The 27,482-nt window shown below is 45.5% G+C and overlaps 1 protein-coding gene across 3 annotated transcripts in view; it reads left to right on the plus strand.

The window, feature by feature from the left end:
- PLXNA4 (plexin A4) overlaps nucleotides 1-27,482 on the plus strand; it is a 402,577-nt gene that overhangs the window by 180,415 nt on the left and 194,680 nt on the right. The gene's annotated exons all lie outside the window — the stretch shown is intronic.

Consider the following 27,482-nt stretch of genomic DNA (forward strand, 5'->3'; position numbering starts at 1 on the left):
CTTCAGAGGATCGTGATTATTCTCTGATGTGCGGTGTGTTGCTGGACCGGCAATCAGTTCCAGCTGCCGGGCTGGCGGATGGGGGGCCCCGCCACCTGAGCCTCAGGTTGGAATCATCTCTTATATCCCCATTAAGCTCTGGGCCCCTGCCACATGGAAGAGTTTAAGGGGAAAATGAGATTTTATTAAAGCCAGGGGACCTCCCTGACGGAGTAGAAAGCCTAATAACAGCCGTGAGGGTTTCTTATCTCATATGAAAGTTTTTCATTTTCCCAGATTCCTCTCTTTTGTTGCCACTGGACGGCCCCTCCTCCCGCTCATTTCCATGGGTGCCTCGTTATTTAAAACCCCTGCGAAAACACCAAAAAGCAGCGAGTAGCCAAATCATCCAACAGCTTTTTCTCCCCCTAATGAAGGCCAGCGGTTTCGTGCGTGTGCGTTTTATAGTCTGAATACAATGACTTCAAAAGGCTCCTGAGTTTCAGAGCAATAATGCGGTCTGGATTTCTGGGGGGAAATAAGACAAGCCAGAAAGGTGTGTGCATGTGTGTGTCTCCTGAGACCCCGGCAGGCCAAAGCTCACTCAGAGTGCTTCTAGAACTCGGCAGCCCTGGCCCAATCAGAGGCGCCTAGTGTGTGTGCAATGGGGGCTCTTCCTTTCCCTTCCCCGGGACTTCTCCTGCAGGTCTCAGGGAGGACATCACTGGTCTGAGCTTGGCCAATGACTGGGTCACCTGTTGCTGGGGCCAGGGATTAACTCAGCAGTGAAGTCCAGCCAAGGCTGGTGGGTAGCCAGGGTCAGTCCGCCCACCCAATAGACTTTCTCATTACCCCCACTGTCTGGCCACATCATGCCCTGGCCACTTTCAATACTTAGGATTATTGTCCGTTTGAAATGAGGGTTAATAATACTTACCAACCACATAGAATTTTGAAGATTTAAAGGGATAATGGATGCTCAGCCCTTAGGAAAGTGCCTGGCCATAAGTATTTTATAATGGCACTAGAGGCCTGGTACATAAAAATTCATGCACTGGAGGGGAGAGGGGGGGGCAGTCCCTCAGCCTGGCCTGCCCTCTCTCACAGTCCAAGAGCCCTCAGGGGCTGAGGTGACCTGGTGATCAGGGGAAGGTGACGACGCCCTATCACACCTCTGTTGCTGCCACTGCCAGCAGTGCAAGCCTCAGCTGGCCCTGGTTACCTGAGCCTCAGGTGACCTTGGGTGGCTGGACAGCTAACATCCAAGGCTTGCCTCGGGCTGGCCCTGGGTGGCTGAGGGTGGGTCCGGCTACACTGTGCACCTGTCATTCCCCCCAACTGGGCTGAAAAGTCTGTGGGACTCTGGCAGGGCTGAGGGGACTGGGTGCCACCATCTTGTGGCTATGGGTGCTACTATCTTTGCGATGGTGTGATGGTCAATTTGCATATTCCCTCTTTATTAGATAGCATTGCATTAGAGCAGTTTATGATTTCACTAGTACACGTTTAAGAAATGCTACCTTTTTTTAGGTCCTTCTTGCTCCCATGCCAAGCTGTCTACATAGAGCACATGTGTCAAACACAAGGCCCGCGGGCCAAATCCAGTCCACCAGGCCTTGCAATGTGGCCCGCACCGCGCTGTCATCACTGCACTCCGCTGTCAGTTTATGACATTGTCAGTTTATGACTGTTCAGTAAACCATTCGGCCCGCGATTTAGGCTGGATTTTGGCCCCTTCTCTGATTGAGTTCGACACCCCTAACATAGAGTATCTTCTTTAAGCCTTCAACCTTCCCTGTTCATAGGTGAACAAGGTGAGGCTTTGAGACCTTACACAAAATCATACAATTGGTGAGTGGCAGAGACAGAGATTCATTCATCAGGTATTTACCAAGCGCTACCATGTGTCAGACATGTTCTAGGCTCTGGGGATTTGAGCCTTTGTGGTCTGATTATAAAAGCCTCATCCTTTCTGTGAATTATGCTTGTTTCTAATCTGTCAGATACAAGAGAAGATGGGTAATGTCCCCTGACCTGGGAGGTGCTAAAGGCAGAGAAGAGCCTGAGTTGGCTCAGAGCCTCTAGTCCCAGCTGAAGGCAGGGATGCAATAGCTGAGCTGAAGTCTGATCAGAGGAGGGGTCTGCCATGAGCCTTTCTCGCCCAATTTAGGAGTCCAGCATTCACAAATCCCACCGGAAAAGCCACACAGGTGTCAAACACACCTTCTTGAGGAAGAAACAGCTTGAGGAAATTAGCACAGACCACACCATGCATGCATTCCGTGTGGTGAGACTGAATGCCATGCAGTTTGTTCTGGAAAAGTTTAAAAGTCAAAACAGCAGAACCACTCAAGGCTAGCTTCTCTGACTTCACCGTTCATTTCTGTTTCTTTTCGTTTGGAAATTGTAAGCTCGTTGCTGGCAGCAAACATACCTTTGCTCAACACCTGGCCCCGTGGCCATTGATGTGGTGCCATGTGACATGTCACGTGGATGTAAGTTTTCCCAATTCATTCTGGGCGCCTGTTCACACTAGATCCTGTGAGCTGTAAGAGCCAGGCCAGGGCAAAAACAACATCTAGGGCATCGATCTAGAGGCAGTGATCATCAGTAATTAAACAGAGTGCTGACGGAGATCATAAAGAAGTTGTCTTTGGCCCTGGAATGCACAGGAGCAGGTTTTCGCACCAGGTTAAACTTGCCTTCCCGGTCCAGTTTCCCGGGGTGACTTCTCTGTTCATTTATGGGGACTAAAGCACTCTTCAGTAGCTGGGTGTGCCCCAGACTTTGTGTGAGTGGGGAGGGGGAGGGACACACCAGGGAAGCCCTAATCATGGGCTGTGATCAGGGTGTCACTGTCCCTAGTTGATGCTTTCATTTCAAGACCTGCTGTGACAACCTCTCACCTCCACCTGACCCCAGTTGGAGGCTCGCCTACGGGGGTCTGCTCCCTCCAGGGTCACTGCCACTTTGGTGTTGCCATCACCCTGTCAGTGCCTTGGCTTTATGAAATCCACCAGGAGGACGCTCCCCTCCACATGCTTCCTACACAGAGCCCTGTCCAGAAATAGGCTCTCTCATCTGAGGTCTGCGAGAGAAATTTCCACCAGAAGTTATTCAGGATCCTAAAGGTTACAGAGCAGGAGCTGACCACAGCAGGGGGGAGGGGGGCACACTTTTCCTTTGAGGCTCACAGGGCTAACCCCAAGGGGCTCATGGGGCAGTTTGGTGTAAACTATTTTCTCATCTGCTCAAATGGCCCTAGTCCTAACTTTCCACTCAAATGGCCCTAGTCTTACCACTTTCTTCTCTCATCTTTGTGCCCTCTGTATACATGACACAGAGGCAAGGAATGTCCTTTCTCTCTCTCCCAAGCTGTCTCCCCACCCCCAACTCCAGGGGCACATTCATTTGCAACCTAATCCGAACCCCAGTTCTTTTCCCCTGGTCCTTCCTTTCCACGCTCCTGTCCTCTCTCTACCCACCAGCGTGGCCAGCGCTCATTCAGGTGCCCTACAAACCAAACACCAGCTCTCACTACCGGCCTGGGGCATAGGGCCCCTCAGGGTGAAAATGGGCCACCAGTGCCTGGGACACAGTAGCCCCTTTGGGAATATAGTTGTGTCTACAGGCAGGGAATGACCTGGCTCAGTCATAGCACCTGTGTCTGGAGCGGGGCAGGGAGAAAAGGCTCTAAGAATGAGCCGACAGAACCCAAGTGAAAAATCTGCTCATGGCTCCACTGAGAGAATTTGCTACCCGTGGGCATTTATTTATGTCCTCTTATATTAGTAGTAGGAGAAGAATGGAAATAGGCAACACACACATGCACATACACACACTCACACACTCCAGGAGAGTTGACACTGCAGAATTCGGCAAAGCAAGGCAAATTTTGTTAAATAAATACAGGTAATTTTAAAACAAATGTAATGTTTTATGAAAGTTATTTGCAGAATTCTGGAAAAGGTGGGAGGGGGTGGGGCATTTGAGAGGCTGCATGCAGGCTATGCTCCTCATGGCATGGACACTTGTGGAGGCCTGGGTGCAGCAGTAACCCTGCTCCTGGGGAGCTGCCTTGGCTCCCCTGAGCCTCGTCAGGGCAGTCTGTGAATACAGAGTGATGTGCAGTCTCTGCATCCACCCACAGAAGCGCACTTTGGGCAGGATGTGCCTGCGCCTTCTACACTCTAGTTCACACACAGGGTTAAGACACCCAACTGGACTCTTACCACATCAGCATCCAACTCCTGGGCTTTCCTGGTGAGTGCCGTGCCTCCAACATACACCTCTTCATACCTACTTCCCAGACGAGGTATCAGGATCATCCCCCCATGGAGTCTATAAACATCCCAGTCTTTGATGAGCTCATTGTTCGAAGCGATGGTTTCAGGGCAGACACGAGGTGCTACTTCTCGGCTGAGCCCATGGTGGAATTTTCTTCTCTGTCAACACCAGTGTAGGTGCTCTTTCTGGCCAATGTTGCACCCACCCAGGGCTTCTCCATTAGCAGAACCAGTGGGGTGGCTAGCCTGACCCCCTAGAAGTTTCCTGGGGACGGTGGCTGAGAAATAGGCGCTCGCTCCTCTGCCCTCACCAGGCCCAAGCTCTCTTCTCAGCTCTGCTTCAGGAAGTCACGTCCTGTCAGTTTTGCTGAGAAGCGAAAAACACTCGTATGATATCAGCAAGGGGTCTGGTGCTGCATCTTAGCAGGTTGCTGGCGCCTGTGTGGCTCTGGGGGCCTGAGAATCAAAGGAAGGGCTTAGGCCACTCAGCTTAGTGCTGTCTTGGCTGCTGATTTTGCCCGAGGGGAAGACAGAAGTTGAAAGGAGCTGTCTTGGTCAAGTGGCAGAGGCACCAGGGATCCTCTCATCTCTGCTAAAGGGCTGGGAGAGGCCCTGGGCCCCTCAGAGCAGCCAGGCTCCTCAGGCAGGGAGATCCAGGCAGGTAACCAAATGAGAAGCGGGATGGGGATGCTTGGAATGCAGGTGGAATGATGTGATTAGGGCATTTGGGGCAGGCAGGGGGGTGGGGGAGGATAGGAAGGAGGATGGCCGGGAAAGCCCCCTCAGGTGGTGCTGAGAGCTCCCTGCAAACACTCAGAATGGAATGTGAGATGCATGCAGATGCATTCTACAGACAGGATGCTGGGCCCAAGGTCGGTGCTGGACAGGCAATGTCACACGTGGCTGGAGGCTGGCGATGCAGGTTTCACTCTGGCAGCCGTGCTGTTTGGGGGCCTGGGCTGTGCTCCTTCAAGGCTGCGTCGGGCTCCTCAGCAGATGCGCGCATGTCAACTCCCCTCAGCCTAGGCCTTGTCTGCAACTGCTTGCTGAGGTTGGGCACCTTGCCCAGAGCAGAGTGAATTGTCCTTGTGAGGCAGGATGAGCCACACCTGGGCAGAGTACACCTGAGCCCACGTGACAGGGCAGGAGCTGCTGAGCACCCATGCAGGAGCAGGGGCAGGGGTGACAGGAGAGAGCATGGCCTGGCTCCTTCTCTGGTCCCCAGATTAGTGGGGTGCCCCGCCAGCTGGACTTGGGCTCACACAGCTGCTCCTCTGGACTCCTGACAGGCCCAGAGCTGCTGGCAGTAAGGAGAATGGCAGGCAACTGGCTTGTGTGGATGTGGCCATTCTCCCCTCCTCCTTCTCCCCCTCCACTCCCCATCCTTTCCCCTCCCCTCCACCTAACTCCTGCCTTCCCCTCACCCCTCCTCCCCTCTGTTCTTTTCTCACAAGGTTGTATCTCCTGCTGCCTTTCTTTTCTCTCAGACCTAACAATTGATCAGTTAGATTTTTGCATGCTAACTTAAAAAGAGCAACTAACTAGCATAGAATTGTCAAAAATGCTTCTATTTCACTCCCTCCCTTATTTCCTTGGCGCTCTTTTTTTGATGAAGGTGGCTGGTCCCCACCCCCATTGATGGTGCTATCAGCGCATTCTTTGGCTCAGTCCCCCTGTTGTACAGCCCATTTCCAAGATATTTTCCTCTCTGGCCTGGCCTCCTCCTGTGTGTTTTCTGTGTTTTTATAGAAGTCTCCTTGCTATTCCTCTTTTATGATCTCCGTCTTCTGTGGAGCCTGGAGCATCAAGGGAAAAGTGTCACAGTGGAAAGAGAGGAGCCTCTGGCCCCAGGCCGGGGGAAAGGCAATTCTGCCGCTCCTCGCTGGGGTCCAGATCAGCTCTTAGGTCTGTGGTCCTCAGCTTTCTCACCTAATACGACCTGCATTGCGAGTCTGTCCTCAGGACTGGACTCAAGTCCATCCCATTAACAAGCCTGGCTTCTGGTGGCTGTTTGGGGCCTGCTAATGCCCTGTGCTCATCCCTTCCTTCTCTTTCTACAGGTTCCTGTGGACAGTTACTGTCCACCGACATGCTGCCTCCATTTGTGGTCTTAGGTCCCAGTCAGAAGGGTCCTTCCTCTGGACCGAGTCATCTGCAATGTTCCCTGCAGATGGGGGTCATTATTGGCTCCCCCTCCCCCAACTCCTTATTCTTCCCTATTTCCCCATCTTCATCCCTCTCTATATAACCCCAGCAGGCCCCACTTCCAGACATATGGAGCCAGGTTCACAATTTCTGCTCATCTCACTGTTTCCTCAGGAGTGGCCAGGCCCCCTGAGAGGTGGAGAGGCTTCCAGGGGCTGGGGGTACAGGAGCCCACCTCCTTGCTGGGGAATATGAAGGAGAAGAGCCAGGCCCACCAGCTTCCTTCCCTGCCATGTGCTCCTTTATATGCCAGGTGTAAACCCTACTACCTTCAAGAGCAACACACGTCCACATGGGCAGGGGACAAGGGGCAGGGAAGAAAGGAGACACAGAAGGAAGAGGAAAAGGGATGGAGGTCTCAGGAAAAAAAATGATGGAGGAGGAACTGGCAGAGGAAACAGCTCCTCGCTGACACCTGTCCTCTCTCTCTGAATCCCCTCCTCCTCCATGGCTAGGGAATCAGGAGACCTGGTCTTGGTGCTGCCTTCACCCTCTGCCTCATGTCAATGGCCTTCCTTTCCTTTGCTGGTGTTCCTGTCCATCAGTCACAGCTCCAGAATCAGGGATCCAGTAGTTTACAAAGATTTTATAAATGAATCTGTGCTTTTATTTAAGAGATGAGGACTCCCCATAAAGGGGGTGTGGCTTCAGACAGAGGTGATTCTGGGATCCAGTTTTCTGGCTTCTAGTCCAGAACTCACCATCAACCCCCAAGGGAAACTTTATGCCAATGAATGGACTATTCTTTCCCACCCCAGGTCTCTGGTCCTGGCTGAGAAACCACCTGCTCTCTGTACACAAAGAGAGATGCTGCTCCTCTGTCCTAGTGCTTTGGGGATCCAGATAGTGTCAATTGCAGCCAGGAAGCAGCAAGGGAGAGGATTTTCTCCATACTCTTGGCCAGGCCCAGGCCATACTTGGCCGACTTTGACTTGAGTTGGATCTACCTTTATTTCTTTGTGATCTTTCATCTTCTCCATGAAGTATTCCAAACAGGAATCTCTAACTGAAGTTTAAAAAGAGATAGTGACAGCATGGCAGTTCCTCAAAATATTAAAGTAGAATCACCAGGAGATCCAGCAATTTCTCTTCTGGGTACATGCCCCAAAGAATTGAAAGCAGGAACACAAACAGATATTTGTACACAGCAGCATTAGTCACAATAAACAAAAAGAGGAAACAATTCAATGTCAATCAACAGGTGAATGCATAAAATGTGGTATATACAAAGAATGGAATATTATACAGCATTTAAAAGTAAAGAAAATTCTGACACATGATGAATCATGATGATATTATGCTAAGTGAAATAAGCCAGGCGGATAAACACAAATGCTGTATGACCCCACTGTTGTAAGGTACCTAGAGCAGTCAAGTTCATAGAGACAGAAAGTAGAATGGTGGTTGCCAAAGACTGAAGGGAAGGAGAAATGGGAGTTATTTTTTAATAGGTATAGAGTTTCAGTTGGAGAAGATGAAAAAATTCTGAAGATGGATGGCTGCATAGCAGTGTGAATGTACTTAGTGTCACTGAACTTAAAATATTGTTAAAATGGTCAATTTTGTGTTATATATATTTACCACAATAAAAAAGAAATAGCATATGTAAGCACATGCAAATTACAAAGTCTACATATAAAGATAGATTTTCCAGCCATTAGTATTATTTTTAACTAGAGGCCTGGTGCATGAAATTCATACACTGGGGTAGTAGGAGGGTCCCTCAGCCTGGCCTGTGCCTTCTCACAGTACAGTCCAGGAATCCTTTGGAGATATCTGAACAACTCAGTGCTGCCATGGAGTGGGAGAGGCTCCCACCACCCCAGCTGTGCTTGCCAGCCATGAGCCCTTGCATTGAGCAGCTTCCCCCTGGTGGTCAGTATGTGTCATATCAACCCGTCATTCTGTTGTTTGGTCTATTTGCATAGTAGCCTTTTATTATATAGGATTTCTACCTTTGGTCACCTTTTCAAGATCAGTGTAGCAGCCCTACCTTGCAGAGAGTACCCCTTCCTGTAGGTGGCTCTGCAGAAAACATTTAAGATGGAACATATAAACTGAAGGCCTCTCAATCACTTGCATCTCCCATTTTGGTCTGACTTGATCATGCTGTCAAGACCTCTTCATTGTTCATGCCTTCTGTGAGTACCAGGGGAGGGGAGAAGGCCTGGGGTTGAGAGTTAGTCCTTGATGACCTAGTGGCCTTTTGAACTCCCTCTTATTATTTGCTTCTGGTTTTTATTTGTGGGTGACCTGGGCTCAAAGCTGTTCATACCTCACTTCAGATCCAGTTGAGTTATTGATGCAAGTGAAGAAAAAAAGGAAGCAAGATTGATGTCAGTTTCTCTTCTTCTTTTTCCTTTTCTAATGTTCTTCTTTACTTTGAAAGATCAAAAAGGGCCAAATAGAACTTTTTACTCACTCCTCCCCCCTCCCACCATAATAGAATACAGGAAAGAAAATTCCAGCAAACAAAATTGTTCTCAGAAATCTTTTTATTTTCCCTTTCAGTGGCTTTGATTTAGGTCCTATGGCTTTAATCAGATTGTTCAAGGGGGCAGAGAAATAATGTCGTTAAACAAATTCCTTGCCTCACTCACTCTTCCTCCTTTAGCCCCACTCTCCACATTTTTTGCTATTGTATTTTATTAATGTGGGTTGCAGAAGAATTCTCCCAACAAAGGAGTAAGTGAGGAATGGAGAGACTTTTCTATTTTCTGACCTAATCGCTGGATGTTGACTCAGCCACTCTACAGCTGACAGAATGTTCTCCAAACCCAATTGTCCCTTCTTTCCTTCCCTCTTTGCTAAATTCATCCATCACTCTGGGCAAAATAAATAAAAGGCCCAATGAACAAATCAATCCATCCATCATTTTCTATGAGCTCACCGGGCACCTACAGTGGTCACACAAGTGGGTTTCTGTTGTCACAGCAGTGAGTGCTCACACCAGGCATGTTTGCCCTGCTGGCTTGTGTTGCCAGATGACAGTGAGCAGCCCCCATGGTTGTCATCTCTGCCTTATGCCTATGTGTCTCCCAGCTCCTCCCAGTTTTCCTTTAAAGGTACCCTAGGAATTCACATCCAGAGTGTAGCAGCAGCCCGCCCTGTGGGGCTCATTTTGGCTGACTCCTTGGGGAAATGGGATGGCATGTCCTCTCTTTTGTCTTCACACTTAGGGACACTAACGTATGAGTCTATAGCCAGCGTAGAGTAGATCATAAACAATAATAATAATACCTTAGGTCTATATTATCCTTTATTTTACAACGGGTATTCGCCACAATCACATGATGCAGACAGACAGTATTAGAAGCCTCGCTTTTCCCCCTACTGATCTAGGGAGGTGTTGGACTAAAAAAGAAGAGAAAAGAAAAGAAAAAGCAAACAAACAAACAAACAAACAAAAAAACCTCTCTGGTGCCTTCTAGCTCTAATTTGAACCTATTCACATTACCCTTTTGTAGCCAAGGAGACTGAGTCAGGGGAGGTTAAATGGCTTTTTCAGGGCCACCTGGCTGGTTAAGATGCTGAGCTAGGTCTGGAGCCCAAGCCTCCTGATTCTGGTGTGCTTTCCTCCTTATGAACCTAAACCCTTCAGTGCATGCTTGCTTTATGCAGATACAACCAAACAGCACTTATGTGGCCTCAGAGACCCTGGCCTCTGAGACCCAGGCCCTACCTTGTTGGGTCCTGCCCTCCGAGGCCTAGCCTTCCTGCCCTGTCCTGGAGGAACCCCACCCTCACCATGCCAATGAGAACGTGCCCACTGATGCTCCTTGTCTTAGTTCCTTTTACCTTTTCTTCACAGAACTTGCCACAATTGTAATTACTCATTGTACATGTGTTTGTTTGTTTGTTTGTTTTTTAAAAAAAGGCCTGTTCAGGTGGCATGTTCTTATACTTTATCTCTAGAACCTAGTAGAGTTCCCGTCACATAGTAGGTATGAAATTACTATTTGTTGAATGAACACATGTGTTTAAATAAATCTATGGTGAATAAACAATGGCCTGGAACCTCTGCAATCACCAGCCCTAAAGATTCTGCACTTCCCTCCCAGAGAATTTAATAAAACATGCTCGTCCACATTCTTTGGCCAGTTGCTGTTATGCCTTGTGATCCTACTGCTACCTGGTTATACCGATGTGTTTTCCAGTGTGTGTGTGTGTGGAGGGGGGGGGGTACTGCCTCCGAATCACTGGTTAATATAAAGGGCATCCCTGAGACAATGGAGCTTGAATGCCCCCTGGTTTTCAGATGAGAAACCTGAGTCGTACACACTCTGCACAGATGACAGGCATCTGGGTTAAATTGGAAGTGGAAAAAGAAAAGGATTCCTATATTTCAAAATATCTGGATAATGAAATAAACTTCTCAATTCCTCTCCAGATGTTTGATGCCACATAGATGCAGCCACAGAAAGACTTTGTTTTGGAGTCTAAAGTAAACAAGTTAGTATTGGCAGTGTAATTTGGATGTTGTTCACAAATCTTCATCTCCACTGAGGCATGCTTATGCCTGGGGGAATATATATATATTTATATACACATATATATGAATGGTTGTCCTTCCCTCTGAATGCAGTGCCCTGTGTCCAGCCACCTCCTGCTTCTGGCACAGATCCCCCTGTAATTCCTTTTTCTCTCTTTGGCCTAACTAAATCTTTACTTTAACTCAGGTTCAACCCAGCACTGTTATTTATTTATCAGAGCTGCCCGCAGAGTTCTGAGACCACCGAGCCTATGCAGAAATCTATAAAAACACGAAACCAATTTGCAAACACTGCAGTAAACTCCCCCTGAAGAGTCTGCTCATCGGGAATCTTAGACTGAAAAGTAGGTTTGTGTTGGAGGCGAGGAGGAGGCCAGCTTTCTAGGAACTGAATGAAGAGGGATAAGTGAGGCCTTCATTCTTTCATGGAAATACTCAGCACCGGCCATATGCCTGAGGTGAAATGTCCATGGCTTTAACCTCTTAATCACCTCTTCATGGCAACTTTGGTGAGAGACAACATACCGGGGGGAGGAGGTGTAATTTGGTGTCTTGGTATCTTAAGATTCCAAACTGGACATGGATTCAGGGTCAATCTATTGCACAACTCCAGGGGGCATGGTTTACAAAAATGTATGAATCGTGTCCCTAAGAGGTAGGCAACCCAGTGGCTTGAGGTTACATCCCTTTGCCTGGGTTCTGGATAACAACAGCTTCACCCCTATGTACCCAGCAAAGATCCTCATTCCCTATGGCTGCATTAAAAAGGTTTGGGGAGTTCTGCCGTTTCTAAATGGAAGCATCTCTGAACACAAGTAAAATGTCAGGGCTTTTGTGTCTGGAAGAGACTTCTGACTGACAAACATCCCTCCCCTGCTATCAGTCTGTCCCACTTGCACACTGCATCTCTCGTGAGCAGGGATGCTACTGCCATGTCAAAGCCATTGAAACAGGTGGGTTCACAGCCTCTCCTTGGGATTCCTTCCTTCCCCATGTCCCTCTGTCTTCTTTATTTCTAATATGACTCCCTCATGGAGCATTTTTTACCCTTTAACATGGGCTAGAAGGAAGAACAGGTTGGTGAGCATCACTCCTATGAGAGCCCTACTGAGAGAGAGAAACAGTTCTACTGTAATTCAATTCTGCCTCCATTTTTTGTTTGGGTTAGAGCTTTGGTAGGTTCTCCGTTTGACCTTTTAAATATCCCCTTTGCTTGCCTCTGGATTTCTCAGGGCTTGGGGAAGATACGGAACTAATATTTCCCGGGCCAGATTAATTACCCAGCTGTGTCCTTGTGATTACTTCTGTAATACCCCCATGCTGGCCGCACTTATGCTATGGTGGCCAACAGCAGTGGACTTAGATTTGACTTGTGAAATGACAGCCAGGGCTGATACAGAAGAATGGGGCTACTCCCTTGCAAGGGTTTGCCCTTATATGGTGTTCTAGGTTCCAAATAGGAGTGAGAATGCAGGAACATTTAAAACATGAACCCTTCTACTCTTCTTTCTTTAAAAAAAGCATTGACCAAATGCAGGAAGTTCATCTTTAATATCATTGTTTATAAGCTGCTCGGAGATATTTGCCATGGTTCTAATTGGCATCATTAAGCTTAGGTGACATTATTAATGCAGCTGATGAAATTGCTACAAACCTGACTTAGCCATTTTTATACAAACAGCAGCGTCTGAGCTTCCCCGTTCACACTTGAGCACTGGGGTAGGAAAACAGACCAATGGGAGGCACAGTTGGGAAGGAAAATGGAACCCTGGTTTCTTACCCATCTGTCATCTAAGAAGATCTGTTTTCCCTTTATAACGCTGTTCTTTGAAGAACTGGACGTCCAGATTCTGTTAGTGCATTTTAAAAGGGATCTGAAAATATCTCCCTTCTTATTTTCTTTGCCCCTGAATCCTTCTTCCCTCCTCCCTCCTCCCTCCTCCCTTCAAATCCTACAACAGTGTCTTCTGCTGTGCTGTGGCAATTTCTCAGTCCTTACCCTAGTCTCCCTGTCAACCACTCCACCACCTAACCAAATGATTACCTCCTCTTTTAAAGAATTATTGTAGTAAAAAACACATAACATGATATCCACCCTATTAACACATGTCTAAGCACACAGCATTGTAATTCCATGTCCAATGCTGTACAGCAGACCTCTAGGGCTTGGTCCTCTTGCAGGACTGAAAAGTTTATACCCATTAAACAGCAACTCCTCATCTCCCCTCCTCCCAGCCCTTGGCAACCACCATTCTACTTCCTGCTTCTATGAGTTTAGCTACTTTAGATGCCTCATGTAAGTGGATCCATGCATTATTTGTCCTGTGATTGTTTTATTTCACTTAGTATAATATCCTTAAGGTTTGTAGCATATGACAAGATTTTCTTCTTTTTTAAAAGCTGAGTAATCCATTGTATGTTTAGAGCACATTTCCTTTATTTGTTCATTCATTGATGGACATTTAGTGTTTTGTTTTATTTTTTACCTAAATTGTGAAGTAGTGCTACAATGAACATGGATGTGCAAATATCTCTTAAGATACTGTGTTTAGTTCTTTTAGATAAACACCCAGAAGAGGGATTGCTGAAGCATATGGTAGTTCTATTTTAATTTTTGACCTGCATACTGCTTTTCATTGTGGCTGCACCATATTCCATTCCCACCAACAGTGTACAAGGGTTCCAGTTTCTCCATCTCCTCATTAACACTGGTTATGTTCTGGTTCTGGGGGTTAGGGACCTGTTGTTTTGATTTTTAATAATGGCCATCCTAACAGCTATGGGGGGATTGTCTCACTGTGATTTTAATTTGCCTTTCCCTGATTATTAGTGATGTTAATTAAGTTAAGCCATTTCTATGTCTTTCTTAGAGCAATGTATGGCCATGTCCTTTGCCCATTTAAAATTATTGGGTATTTTTTGTTATTGAGTTGTAGGAGTTGTTATATATTTTGGATTGGTTCCTTTTATATTAGCACCTTATCAGATAAATAGTCTGCAAGTATTTTTTTAACCAAAACTTAGATTACCTTTTCAGTCTGTGGATTGTTTCCTTTGTGGCACAGAAGCTTTTAGTTTCATGTACTCCTACTTGTCTATTTTTGCTTTTGTTTCCTGTGCTTTGGTGTCATATCCAGGAAATTATTGCCAAGATTAATGTTATGAAGCTTTTCCCATATGTTTGCTTCTAGGAGTTTTATAGTTTCAGGTCTTACATTTAAGTCTTTAGTTCGTTTTTAGTTGATTTTTTGGGGTGGTATAAGATATAAGCCCAATTTTATTTTTTGCGTGTGGACATACATTGTTTCCAACATCATTTGTTGAAGAGACTGTCCTTTACCCATTGAATTTGTCCTGGCACTCTTGTTGAATTTTATTTGACTATATATGCAAAGGTTATTTCTGGGCTCTCTATTCTGTTGATTGATCTATATGTCTGTCTTTATGTCAGTACCATACTGTTTTCATTACTGTAATTTTATAATATAAAAAAAATCAGAAAGTATAATGCCTCCAGATTTGTTCTTCTTTCTCAATATGGTTTTGGCTATTAAAGGTCCTTTGTGTTTGCATATAAATTTTAGGGTATTTTTCTACTTCTTCAAAAAAAAGAAAAATGCCATTGGGATTCCAGTGTAGATTGTACTGAATCTGTAGATCACTTTGGGTAGCATGGACATTTTAATATTAAATCTTCCCATCCATGAGCACAAATGTCTTCCTATTTACTTGTGTCTTTTAAAATTTCTTTCAACATTTTTTTTTGTGTGGTTTTCAAGCTTTCACTTTCTTGGTTAAGTTTATTCTTAAGTATTTTATCCTTTTTCATGCCATTATAAGTGGGATCGTTTTTCTTAAATTCCTTTTCAGGTAGTTCATTGTTAGTATATAAAAAACAAGTTATTTTTAGATGTTGCTTTGTATCCTTCAACTTTGCTAAATTTGTTAGTTCTAAATGATTTTTGTGGAATTTTCAGGGTTTTCTACATATAAGGTCAGTCATCTGTGAACAGATAGTCTTCTTTCTAATTTGGATGCCTTTTTATTTTATTTATTTATTTAGCCTAATTTCTCTAGCTAACACTTCTAGTACAGTGTTCAGTAGAAGTTGTGCGAGTGGGCATTGTTTCTAATCTTAGAAAAAAAAAACCTTTAAGTTTTTTACTGTTGAATGTGATGTCAGCTATGAGTTTGTCATATATTGGACCTTATTATATTCAAGCAACTTCCTTCTGTTCATAGTTTGTTGGGTGTTGTTATCATGATAGGGTGTTGAATTTTTCAAATACTTTTCTGCATCTATTAAGATGATCATGAAATGTTTATATGTTGTTCTTTTGAGTTTTGTATATTAAATCATCCTTGCATCCCAAGGCTTAACTTCCACTTGCTCATGGTGTATACTATTTTTAATATGCTGTTAAATTTGGTTTGCTCCTATTTTGTTGAGGATTTTTCACATCTATGGCCATCCAGGGATATTGGTCTAGTTTTCTTGTAATCTCTTTCTGGCTTTGGTATCAGAGGAAAGCTGGCCTCATAAGAAGAGTTTGGAAATGTTTCATCCTCTTCATTTTTAATTGGAAGGGTTTGAGGGGATTGGCATTAATTCTTCTTTAAATGTTTGGTAGAATTCTCCAGTGAAGCCATCTGCTATGGGTTGTCATTGTTGAGAGGTTTTTGATTATTGATTCAATCTCCTCACTAGTTATGGGTCTGTTCAGATTTTCTGTTTCTTCATGATTTAGTCATGGTAGGTTTTATGTTTCTAGGAATTTATCCATTTCCTCTCTTTATCCAATTTGTTAGCATATAATTGTTTATAGTGTAGTCTCATAATCCTTTTTATTTATGTAGCATCAGTTGTAATCTCTCTTCTTTCACTTCTAATTTTCTTTGAGTATGTCTCATCTCTTTTTTTTCTTAGTCTAGCTAAAGGTTTGCCAATTTTGATGATATATTTTTAAAACAACCAAATAACTCTTAGTTTTATTTTTATCTATTTTTAATTTTCTATTTTGTTCATTTCTACTTTAATCCTTATTCTTTACTCCCCTCTGATAACTTTGGGCTTGTTTGCTCTTTTATTTTCTATTTATTTTTCTGAGATCTTATCCCCTTCTTCAAATATATAGATCCTCAGAAGATCTCTGTTTCTGTGTGTCTGTCTGTCTTTCCTCTCTCTCCTTCCCCATTGCCACTCTCTTTTTCTCTTCTTCCCTCTCCTCCCCTAGGTCTCTTGCTCTCTCTACTTCATTGGTTGCTCCTTCTAAGACCCACTTGCCAGTGCTCTTATCCTTGACCTCTTCTTTTTTCTAACCTACTACCTAAAGGGTCTCATTTAGTTCCTTATTTTCAAACACCATCTAGACATTGGTTATTTCCAAAATTACGTCTCTAGTGTCATATATTTTCCTTGAATTCCACATTTCTGTAGCCATATGCCTTCTCAACATCTCTATTTAGGAGTCTAATAGAGATTTCAAACTCAACATGCTCACCATCAAACTCTTGATTTCTCTGTAAAATCCTATAAGTTAATTGCAATTCCATTCTTGTTGCTTAGACCATACTTTGGAGTTGTCCTTGATTCCACTTTTTCTCTCATACTGTACTTTTAATGTGTTACAAAAGTCTACTGGAACTGTCTTTGAAATACATGCAGATGCTGACCACTTCTCACCATCTCTTCTGCTATCATTTTAGTCCAAGCCACAGGTGTTTCTTGCCTGGACTGTTGCAATAATAACCTTCTCACTGGTCTCCTTGCTTCTTCCCCACCCCCACTCCAGAGTCCATTCTCAGTTCAGCAACCAGAGGAGACCTTTTATTATTATTTTTTATTTCTTAAAAAAATATTTTTATTGACTTCAGTGAGACATAGAAACATCAATGATGAGAGAGAGCCATTGATCGGCTGCCTCTTGCATGCCCCTCACTGGAAATCAAGCCTGCAACCCAGGCATGTGCCCTGACTGTGAATCGAACCATGATCTTCTGGTTCATAGATCCATGCTCAAACGCCGAGCCATGCTGTTTGGGCCAGAGGAGACCTTTTAAAACTTCAATGAGGTCATGTCACTCCTGAACTCAAAAACCTTCCAGTGGCTTCCCATCTTAATCAGTGTGAAATCCAGGGTTCTTACAGTGGCTCTCAAAGGTCCTTCACTGCTGGCTTCCTGTTCTTTCTCCAAACTCACCTCCTACCGTTCTCTTCCTTGCTTGGTAGTCTCTAGCCACATTTGGCCTCCTGGCTATTTCTTCAACATGTCCCATAGACTCCGCTACTAAGTCTGCATCTTTGGTTCCCTCTTACTAGAATTATCTTCTCTCATATATCTTTCCTCCTTCAAGCTCCAATGTCACTTTATTAGAGAAGCCTTCCTTTAACCCATTATATAAAGCAACCCCACCCCCTCTTCTGCACTGTCTATCCCTCTTTCCTGGGTTTCGTCTTCACAGCACTTACCAGTATAAACACCTGACAGAGGAAGTATCTATATGCCTCTTTATGACTGTTTTTTTTTCTCTACCACCAGGATATAAACCACATGAGAACATAGATTTTCTCATATTTGTTGCTGTATCCCTTGTGCCTAAAACAGTGCCAGACACCTGGTTAGTGCTGGATAAAGGTTAATTGAATGAATGAAAGTGTATTGAGCACTAAGTGGTTTTATTTGTCTGGATATTATAGAGAAACGGAGATTGCCATTGGGTGTATTTCTTGCTCATAACCAGTGGGACTCTCCTTTTCAGCTAATGAAATCTGATGCCAGCTGTCTTGGGGATTTATCAGTTAGGATGTTTCCATTGCAACTAACAGAGACTGACTTGGGCTATCTTAATCAAAAAGAGAATTTATGGAGAAGGCTATCAGGGCCTCCCAGATTGATGGGTAGCTGGAGGAGCAGGCTCAGACAAAGGGCAGGTATTGAGGCGCCCTGTCAGCTGGAAGCATGACAGCCATCTTTTAGCAGGAACAGTGCATGATGTGCTGTCCTTGCTGTGATTCACACTGTCATCTGTATAATTTCAAGCCATGTACATTGCCTGCTAGAGATCCACAATCTCGGGAGCAAGACTCTGTTGGCCAGCCCATGGCCCAAAATGACAAAGGAAATAAGAGGGCTCTTTCTGCTTCCAAAGTGTGGGCATTGTGTCCTGCCTGCCACTCATACCTCCTTTAATTGGTTTACCCAAAGGACGAGTGCTTAAATCTGGACATCTCCCAAAATAAGTCTAGTAGGGGAAAGCATGCATTTGCTTGATCTTTTACCAATCATTGTTTCACAGCCACTCAAAGACTCATTCATGCTAGAATCATACCACTGCTGAAAAAAAAGCTTGGGCACTTTCTTTACATTTTCCTGGGTCTGTCAGTAAGTTGCTTCCAGGAGGCCTTTGTGAAACTTCAGACCAGTTCTCTCCTCTCTGCCTTTGCCTCATCTGCACATGCCGGTTGCTAAGCAAAGGGAGGAGCTAGAATATCTTCCTCTTTGAAGGAAAAGAATCTCTCTCCAAGAGGTTCCCTTGCCCAGATTAATTTAGAACCATCTGCAGAGCAGGGGTGCATTAGGGACACTCATATACATGTGCAAACAAACATGCCCACGGAGCCAGGCACTGAGCAGCCTGCTCCTACATTGTTAACCTGCATATTAGTGCTAAACAGTGCTGCTGCTGATGACAATGCATTCTGATTCAAAGGTATTTTTAAAAAGACTCTAGCTTACCACTATGCACCAACTGGATCTGTTGGGAAAAGAAGGGCAGAGCAGTAGACATGTGAACATAGAGCCCAGATGGCCAAGCCCTGAAAAGACTGTAGACCCCAGTGGATTTTAAGTAATTCTTCTTGCCTTAATTGTGAGGACCATGAGTCCACAGGATACAAATGCATGTTTGAGTTCACTGCTGGTTAAATCCCTTACTATGCAAGAGCTCAGCAGTGCGCATGAGCAGGCACACACACACACACACACACACACACACACACACACACTCACACACACACACACACAGCACATCCTCACAGGCATACACAGTTCTGGCTCTAATGATTCAGATGCCATTAATCCAATCCCACCAGGACGGTTGCTCCTTTGATGTTCCCTTGGGGAACATTCCAGGAGGTCCCCACTCTTACTGATGTGGAACTCTCTGGGGGTCAGTGAGCAATGAGGACATGTGTTGGGGTAGAGAAGAGAGAGAGAGAAAAAGAAACATTGGGCTCAGGCACCATGAGGGAAACAGATCTGACATGAAAGAGCACAGACGTGCAGGAGATGCAAAGCCCTCGAGAAGTACAGCAGACTAAGAGGGCTTTCCCTGCAGAGAACAGGACAGCTGGTCCCCATTGCAGGGCCCAGCTGATGCTCCCTGCCTGTCCTTCTGCCTCAGTTTCCTACCTTGATCAATGGGGAGTACCAGCTTTCTCTACCTCTTAGAGATGGAGCCATAGACTTACTTATTCAGTCAAATAAGAACAGTCGAGGAAGCTGCTAATTGTAGAGAAAGGATCATGTTTGTTTTTCTTTGTTTTATAATAAGGTTTCCCTCCAGTTTCTGGAAGTTCAATATATCCCAACTACACTGAACTCCCCTGATAGATATTTTAAGGTGTATTAATAAGTATTGGTAGGAGACAGCTTCCTAATGAATATAAAAAGAAATTCAGTTTGTAAATACTACCTTTACAAGCAAGTTTTCCAGCATACATCATTGCATAGGATTAAGTACACAAACCTGTGATTAAGAAATAACGATAAGATAATAGCAATTAGTGTCCTACTGATGCTAAGCTTATACCATAACAATCAGCTTTCAAATGTGAGTTAATAGGAGCATAAACACACATTTAAGAATGGATCTAAAAACAACTTAGAAAGTAATCACGAAAAGTATTCTGGGATGGAGCCATGAAAAGCAGGCCAATAAATCTCTGCCAGCTACCAGACGTTCTGTTATTTGGTAAAACTAATAATGCAAACGTATTGCTATAGCGGAAACGTCATAAAAGTGTAGTAAAAATAAACAAGCACATGGCTCGGCAGAGGAGCTGAAATGGAAGACATGGAAGGAAAGCCAAGATCGTCTTGGCAAGGGGAGCAGGCGATGTTCACATATATTAATGGGAAATCTTAAGGAATTGGGGAGGTTTTTTTTTTTTTTTCTTCATGTTTGAGCAATATTTTGGGAAGTGGCATTTCATACATACTTGTCTCTGTACCAAGTTCTCTCTCTTCCCAATGTTATTTTGTAAAGTGCTTGTCTGGTGAGGTCTGTTACTGTTATGATGCCTTTTAGTAGAAATATTTGACATTCTTTTAAAGCAAAGGGAAAGGGGAGAAGACATTAGTGTTATTCAGCCTTGTACCTGCATTGACTCAATTAATTCTTAGGACAAGGCTGAGTGGAAGGAAGAGATTGATCACACAGCCTGGTGGGTCTGTCTGACACCAGAAGCCATGGCACTTGCTACATCATATTACTACTCCTCTTCGGAGCCTGCAGAGGATAAAGTGAGGGGCCTGCTATAGAGCACCATTCGTTCGGAGTGTCTGAGACCCAGTGCCTGCTGGGTGGATGTTCATCTCCCCACCAGTGTGTGGGAGCCTCCCACACTGCTGTCCCAATCAGACTCTACCACCTGCCCCTGGGGGGCCCTCCAGGATCCACCAGGGGGAGTTAGTCCCCAGAGTCTAGCAGTTGCAGTTGGGGCAGGAGATTCAAAGGCCCAGGCCAGCACTGCTTTCAGCCCCCAAATCTCTTCTTCATCAGCACCCCATGAAGAACCCCCAAACCTTCCACTGTCAGGCAGTCTGGTGTTCACAGCTGCCTAGAATCGGTAAGGCAAAGCCACTTCTCTCCCTGGCACTGTACTCACAGCACCTGAAGTGTGCTGCCCAGCCTGGGGGAACCCAAACCCAGCAGCCCATGATGGGCACACGTACGCACCAGAGGGGCTGCTGGGCCTCCCAGTAGTTGATCAAAGGAGCAGGAGAGACAGGAGAAAGAAGAGGCGGGGTAGGAGGGGAACAGCTGTGTGCTGGTTCTGAATGGGTTACAGGCCTGCTCGCCCCTCGGATGGCCGCCAACAGGGGAAGTGGGAAAGCTGTGAGGGGAATACCAAGTTTCTCCTTGCAGGGCCTATTCCAGCTGAAAGCAGCCTCCTCACCCTTAAATCCAATTAAAGACCGATATTATGTCAGTGGAAATGTATGCCAATCCTAATATAGTCTAATAAGCCTTAAAATAGCACTCTGTAAGTGGAAAGCCCTGTGGTTTAATTTGATTCACAGCCTAATAACAGTCTTAATAAGAGGGAATTGGCCCCCTTCTATTTTCCAACTGGTCTCTGCATGCTCTTTTCTTCCCTTCTTTCTTTCCCTCCTCTTTCTGTTACTCTGGAGCTCTGTCAAGTGGCAGAGCGAGGAAAGAGTGAGGGGCAGGTGGGCACGTCTTTTCCCACAGAGCATCCAGCTGAGAAGCTCCTGGCTCCTGCTACTCGAGGGCCTGGTTCAGGCTTGGGGCAGGGACTCCACCCCCTGGGTCCTTTACTTGACTCACTTCTGCCTGGACAGGTGCCTGTGTTTTGCTTTGCTGCCTTCCATTGGCAGTGGGGAGACGGGTGTGGGTGTCCTCCAGGCATATGCCTCAGATATACATCTTTGGATGAGAGGATCCTCATCAGTCCCTTCTTCCTGGGCCTGGTGTCTTCCCTCCCAGAACAGTGGAGCCACTGGCCATGCTCACACACCCACCGCTGGAGTTGGTGAGATGGATAATGATGGGCAGGTCTCATGAACGCAGTCCAGAAATTGATTCAAGGCCCTGTTTTATGGATTCTTGGTTCAGTTCTTGGGAAAGCAAGGAATTCCCAAACATTTAAAAAGCAGAGTTTTCACCCTGGCTGGTGAGGCTCAGTCCTTGAGCATGGTCCAATTTACTATTATAAAAGGTCACTGGTTCAATTCCCAGTCAGGGGGGCATGCCTGAGTTGTAGGATTGATCCTCAGTAGGGGGCGTGTAAGAGGCAGCCAATCAATGATCCTTTCTCATCAATGATGTTTTTTTTTTTATCTCTCCTTCTCCCTTAGTCTCTGAAATCAATAAAAATATATTATAGCCGAAACCAGTTTGGCTCAGTGGATAGAGCATCAACCTGCGGACTGAAAGGTCCGGGTTCGATTCCGGTCAAGAGCATGTACCTTGGTTGCAGGCACATCCCCAGTGGAGGGGGTGCAGGAGGTGGCTGATTGATGTTTCTCTCGCATTGATGTTTCTGGCTCTCTATTCCTCTCTCTTCCTCTCTGTAAAAAAATCAATAAATATATATATATATATATATATATATATATATATATATATATATATATATATATATAATATAGAATTTGGGGACTTAGTAAACTCTTTTTTAAATAGTTGTATTGTGATATAATTCATATTCTGTACAATTCACCCATTTAAGGAGGACAATTCAATTAATTTTAGTATAATTACAGAGTTGTGCAGCTATTAGCACAATCAATTTTGGCACATTTTCATTACTCTGAAAAGAAACTCCACCACTGCTGGCCATCACCCGCCCTAAAACCCATGCCTTCCATCCCTAGGAAACCAATAATTTCATGTTCATCTCTACAGATTTGCCTAGTCTAGAATTCATATGAATGAAAGCATACATTATGTGGTCCTTTGTGTCTGGCTTTTTTCACTTAGTACAGTGTTTTCAAGGTTCATCCATGTTATAGCACAAATCAGTATTTCATCTGTTTTTATCACTGAATAATATTCCATTATATGAATATAGCACATTTTATTTATCCATTCCTCATTTGATGAACATTTGAGTGGTTTCCACTTTGGGGCTATCATGAATAGTTCTGCTGTGAACATTTGTGTACAGGTTTTTGCACGGACCTATGTTTTCACTTCTCTTGGATATATACCCAGAAGTGGAATATCAGGATAATATGTAAAATCGATGCTAACCCATCTGAGGAGTTGTCAGGCTGATTTCCAAAGTGGCTGCATCATTTACATTCTCACTAGCAATATGTGACAGTCCCAATTTCTCCACATCCTCACCAATACAGGTTATTTTGTTCATTTTAGCATAACCATCCCAGTAGGTGTCAACTGGTATCTCATTGTGGTTTCATTTGCATTTTCCTAACTGGATTGAATGTACTCTTGGTCTAAACTGGGCTTCGAGTTAAAAACAGTGAGTTTACTAACCTCTGCTATGGCGATTATTACCCCCATAGTCTTAAGCAGGTAACTTAATTTCTGTGAGTCTCAGTTTGTAGATCTGTGACTTTCAGGTTGAGATATGTTCTCCACTGAGAGAACATAGGGGAAGCAAGCAGCTTACAAGGGATCAGCACACAGTACATTTCCTCCCCTCCCCCCAAGCCTGATAGTTGCACCTCCATTTTTATGCTGTTACAATGGGAATGATATTTATACGTGCTCTGCCAATTTTACAGCAAGGTTGAGAGACAGAATATAATTTAAAAAAGAAAAGGAGGGTGATGATGGATTGAGTTGGGACAAAAGAAAAGGGCGTTTGATGCCAAGATAAAGAAATTGGAGTTTCTTTAACTAGAAGCCAGGGGTGAGGAGTGACATAATAACCATCTTCAATCTGAGAGGGGTTATTATGTGGAGGATGGTGACCAGCTGTTGCCCAGATCCACTAAGGACATCAGAAGGAAAATGCATTTCAACTGTGGGAAGCAGCCTGTGGCTTAGTTATTAAGAAGAGCTCCTTCGCTGTCAGGGTCGTGAAACATTGGAATGGGAATTTATCAAATTTCCTGTCCCTGAAGGCCTTTCCACATATGATAAACTGCATCTGGGAGCATGAATGAGATGCCCTGAGGCAGTTCCTTCCATCACAAAGCACTGTGATTCCTGGCAGTGCCCACCCTGGGCAGCCCTCCCTGAGGGACCCCTAGCCGCCCAGATAGTGTTGTAGGGACCTCTCCACCCTACCCTACCCTCCCATCCCGCCAGTCACACACACCCAGCCCCTGTTTTGGCTGAGTCCCGTCGCTCTCTCTTTGCACCCTAAACAGTGTGGGGGAGCCGCTGCTCTCTACTTCGGTAGTGAGTGATGTGGTTTCTATACTTAACCCCAGCTCATAACTTCCTTGGCAGCTGCTGGGTTGAAAGGTGCTGTTAAGAGAGGGGGAGGAAAAAGAGCTAAATAACCTTTTATTTTTAAATCTCTCTCTCACACACACACAAAAAAAGCTCAAATCTCAAATGTTTGGTCTTTTAATAGGATGTCTCTCTGTGGCCATTATTGTTCTTATCAGATCTTTGGGGATTGAACACTTGACTAGCTGCTCCTGCATTTCAGCTGTGCAAACCCAAGTGCATGGTGGGAAGGCATATCCTCAGGGCCACAGAGGGACTGTCTCTGAGCTAGAATGCTGCTCCCAGTCGTCATCCTGCTGGGTCTGTCTGTGCTTGTGCATGATGGGAGCTTCCACACAACCATTCCACCTTCTTCCCATAGGACAGTGGCCATAGTACAGTACACCCCAGGGCTCCCATCAGCCTGAGCTCATCAGGGGAATCCCATCTTCCTTATCTCACAGCGTATAGTTCAGATAATTCTAAACCAGCAAGTGTCCAGAATTTCCCTGGCACCAAGGGTTGAGGCCTCCCCCAGCCCACCTTAACCCCCACACCCCACGTTTTGGGCAGGGCTTGCTTTGCACTCTGGTGGTTGTGGCACACCTAGATACTGATCCCATGACACTGGGAATCGTCAGGAGAGGCCTGGGCACCCAGCGCTCCAGGTGCCATCCGCCTGGCTCTGAGCTACCTCTCCAGTCCGCCTCAGCATATGCTACCAACAGGACGTTGCTGCATGCATCAGGATGTGGAAAAGGTGGGGAAACTGAGCAGGAGAGGAGAGGTTTGGGATGAGAAGGGAGGCAGATATTCCTTCACTACTTGCTCAGCTCAGGTATTCATGGATTTGTCAGCTGTGTCCTTCGGGGCTGCAGGTGGGCTGCTAGCAGCATCTTAGGCCTATGGGGTCACTCTCTTCAAGATTCGGAAACTGAGCAAAAAGGTGTTCTGGGCAGGGTTATACATCTAGTAAGTGGCAGGGCCAGAGTTTGAACATGACTTTCCAGTTGACTGACGTGCAGGTAGATGGGCAGGTTCATATCTGATACCTCCTACCTCCCCACAACCCAGGAATCACTTCTCCAGCACTAACGGAAGGGAGAATTGCACAGCAGATTAAACTGCCACCTCCTTCCCTTTGATCCATTCTCATCTGTCCCAGAACAGCCCTACCGGACGGTGCCTGAGTCATTGTGTCTAACTACCTGTGTCTGAGCTTTTCAGGGGAAATCTGGTAACAATGAAGTGCCGCAGGGAGGTCTGGGAAGACTGGAAAAGGGGAGAAGGATAAAGTGAAGCCACTTGCAGGGACCAGGATAGCCCTGGCTTGAGAGTTGGGGTCTGGGAAGGGGCCTAGGCTCTGCCACTCCCTGTGTGATCTCAGCCTCCCCTCCCAGACTCCAGATATGGCATGTAGAGTCTTCTGCAAATGTACTAGTATTCTGTCTGTCCCCTTTCCCTCTCCCACCGTGTACATTCACCCACAGACACACGGACTCACAGGCCTACGCTTACGAGAAACTGAACTTCCTGGCAGATACTCCCTTCATGTCTGGCTTCGTTTCCAGATGATGAAACTGGCCTTGGGCCTGGATAGTTGTCATGGAGACGCATCCCAGCTTCCCTCCCCACATCAGCCCTTGAGCTCTTCCCAGCAACCTTTCTGGGCTAGAAAAGAAAGCTCTGGCTTTGCCTCTCTCCCTCCTTCTCTGAGTGCTTTGATGCCACCTAATCCAAATCATCCACCAGGGAGGGGCAATGGGCTGGCAAAGACGCTTTCTGTTTGGCTTGTTGTGTTAGCTAATTATCCCAAGGGGCAATCGGAGAAAAGAGAAACAATGGAGTCAGGGTAATGTCCACGTTGTTTATATTTTATCATATTCCCCCAGGTCAGCAGGGGGATGCTGGTTTCCTTGTTCCTCTGACTCTTCTTATAACATCATGTAACTCCTGCTGCTCAAATCTCACCACCTCTTGGTATCACCATAACAAACACCTCACCTTTTCATTCAAGGCCCCAAATACACGGCTCATCAATAATATTTACCTGAACCTCTGCTAGGTACTTCCTCCAGGGGCTTGGACTGGCTCACATTTCTAGAGAAATCTGTGTGTTTGTGCATGCATGTGTGTGTGTGTGTGTGTGTTTGTGTAATTTATCCAGAATTGATTTCTAAGCATCTCATAGGACTTTAGCCAGTGCCTCACATAATCCTCACCATTTTCAGTAGAAGAGAGGCACCTGCTCCTGCCACAGTGGGGCGATGAGGGAAACTGAGGTATAAAGGATACATGAAGGATGGCATGTCCTTTCAGAGGGTCCCAAGAAATTAAACATTGAAATCCAAGGGCTCAACAAGGCAAACAAGCCAGGTTCCCGGATTGTTCTGTGGCCTTCCTGACATGCACAGAAAACACTTCCCACAAAAGCTCTTCACGGGACTTGCTTTACAAAGAGGGGCGGGGCTTGTACTGGCTGGGGAACCTGCTCCCTGGGTTTTCACCCCCCTCATCCATCCCCAACTTACTAAGTCACAAAATACTTTTGAATTCTGGTTTAATTTTTTTTTCTTTTTCTTTCTTTTTTTTTCTTTCTAAATAATGGAATTAAAATGCCTCCTGCCTCCCTCGAGGTGATCCAAAGATGTGAAGATACTTTGTAACCTTACAGGCATGATAGAAATATTGTTTAATTAAAGCTACGAGCTATCTCATCTGGTGCTCCCAGCCATTCTATGAGGTTCTTATTGTTTCCTAAGCTTCCACGAGATCAAACAACTACCCAAAGTCACCCAGGTAGCAAGCAGCAGTGCCTGAACTGCTGACTTCAACGTGAGTGCTTTTCATCAGCCCACAGCTGGCCGTGGGAACAAGGTTAGACCAGCGCCTAGATTCAGACTCAAAGAGAGGGTCATTTCAAGGTCATCCCAACAAACAGCCTGCTGTACCAGCTCTGGAATGATATACAGCTCCATGACCAGGAATTACAGGAGCCTGATGGTTCACGGAGCAGATGGGGAAAGAGGAGAAAGGGGTAGAGTGGGAGAGGAGAAAAAGTGGAGAAAAGGGGAGGCCATGGGAGCGCCTGTGAGCCCATTTCCTTTGAGCCCAGAGGAAATGTGTGTCTTTATCTTTGTCTGTGCAATTTATTGGCCCAGCTGGGCTCTTTCGCAAGGCCGGGCTCATCCTGACTCTGCCAGAGGCGTTACTCTTGGGGTGAGACATTATCCAGGAGCATAATGTAGTCATGGTTATTGGAGGGATGTTCCCAAGTGGGGTTGGCTGGCAAGGCCCCGAAGGTTTAGAGGGCGCAACTCCATGGAGTTCCCAGAGCCACTGACTGACCTTAACTCACGTGTGTTAGA

This window comes from Pipistrellus hanaki (assembly GCF_964339955.1).
Source record: "Pipistrellus hanaki genome assembly, chromosome: 10".
Lineage (NCBI taxonomy): Eukaryota > Metazoa > Chordata > Mammalia > Chiroptera > Vespertilionidae > Pipistrellus > Pipistrellus hanaki.